The following is a 1,811-nucleotide window of genomic DNA, read 5'->3' as shown; positions in this document are numbered from 1 at the left end:
CTGGGCCAGGGAGATGGCTCAGTGGAATAAGTGCTTCCCTGGCAAGCGCAAGGGCCTGAGTTCAATCCCCGGTTCTGCCAAAAAAAAAAAAAAAAGTGTATTTTCGGGCTGGTGAGATGGCTCAGTGGTCTAAAGCACCTACTTAGAACAAGCTTAGCTAAAGCACAGGGACCGCGGCTCAATCCCCCAGCACCACATGCCAGCCAACCCCGCCCCCTGGTGGGCTGAGCTAGACACACACACACACAAATAAAAAATAAATAAAATTAAAAAAAAAAAAGAACAAGTACTACATAATACACTTAGCTGAAAAATCTATAACTGTCAAACACATTGAAAGGATAGTAACTGCCTAAAGCTGAGGGAAGGGATAAATGGGATGGCACCAGACAAAAGGCACAAAGATACTTGTACGCAACAATTCAATATTATAAAGATGTAGTTTCCTAATTAATCTATGTTGCTATTTCTCAATAAAATTATGGAAAAAATAAAGCAAAAGAAAAAAATTAATCTATGAATTTAATACAAGCATTGAACAAAATGTCAATGTTATTTCATAAAATTTTTGTTTTCTTGCTGGGGATGAACACACAGCCATTTTTAATTGTCTTGTGAGGAAACAGTCTCAATAGGTTTCCCAGGAGAGCCTCAATTTTGTGACTTTAAAAAAAAAAAAAAAAAAAAATGTATTTAGTATAGGGTCTACAGGGTCTGACCAGATCTGACTTGCAGGGATCCTCCTGTTTTCAGCCTCCCAAAGTGCTGGGATTACAGGCGTGTTAGCACGTCCAGTCTTAATCATCATCTCAACACGCCCACCAGGGGCAGCGCTAGCACAGTTTGTGGTGCCAGACACTGAACCCCAGTCCTTGCACTCTGCCTAAGGAGGTGCTTTAAGCCACTGAGCTATCTGGCTGGCCCCAATTTTGTGACCTTTTTTCTTCAATATCACAAGTAGCCGCAATGACAGGTGTGTGCCACTGTGTTTAGAGTACCTTTTGTAAAATTTGAAAGCCCAAATGTCTTCTGGAAAAGAACAACTGTACAACCATAACACTGACAATATTGAAAAGAAATCAAAAACCATTCTCCTTACTAAGAATATTAAACGCATTGATTTAGACCCTATGTTCAAGTCACATGACAAGGAAAACACAAGCAGGACAAACACTATTTTACCTCGTAAAATGTGGACGAAATAAGATAACACAATGAAGTTTAGAAATAATTTAGAGATAAAAGCTAAAAAAGTGAGACTCCAGGATGGTTAAATTTCAGGCCCAACCACGTACATAGCAAGATCTTAACTGTTTGAAAGGGACTGGGGATGTACTTCTTGCTAGCACTGATGAGATTGAGTTCAATACCTAGTACCACAAAAATAAAGGTAATGAAAAAGAAATCTAGGGGCTGGGGAGAGGCTCAGTGGAATAAGTGCTTCCCTGGTAAGCACAAGGACCTAAGTTCAATCCCTGGTTCCGCCAAAAAAAAAGAGAAAGAAAATCTATGAGCACAGTTTGATAAGCTCAGATGGACAAGGAAGCAACAGCTCCATCATGAAATGTAAGAAATCTGGGTTTTATTCTAAATGTTACAAAAAGCTACAAAATGTTTTAAAAATACAAAGAACTGACTTACATTTCTAAAGTGACTCTGAAAGTATTACTACATTAAAAAACAGTAACTGAGTTACACTAGTATTTTATAGAGGACAAGAACCAAGTGTATTAAAACAAAAAAAAAAAATAAAATAAAAGCATCCACTGACAATTTATTTTTTTTTATTTTTTTAAAGTTTCTTTTTTTTT

The 1,811-nt window shown here is 37.5% G+C and overlaps 1 protein-coding gene across 3 annotated transcripts in view; it reads right to left on the bottom strand.

Moving 5' to 3' along the window:
• Window positions 1-1,811, bottom strand: part of Rif1 (replication timing regulatory factor 1) — a 93,249-nt gene that overhangs the window by 35,400 nt on the left and 56,038 nt on the right. The gene's annotated exons all lie outside the window — the stretch shown is intronic.

Source organism: Octodon degus, unplaced genomic scaffold (genome assembly GCF_000260255.1).
Source record: "Octodon degus isolate 3935 unplaced genomic scaffold, OctDeg1.0 scaffold00082, whole genome shotgun sequence".
Taxonomy (NCBI): Eukaryota; Metazoa; Chordata; class Mammalia; order Rodentia; family Octodontidae; genus Octodon; species Octodon degus.
Note: the sequence above shows the minus strand (reverse complement) of the source record. Positions and strands in the feature narration are given on the sequence as shown.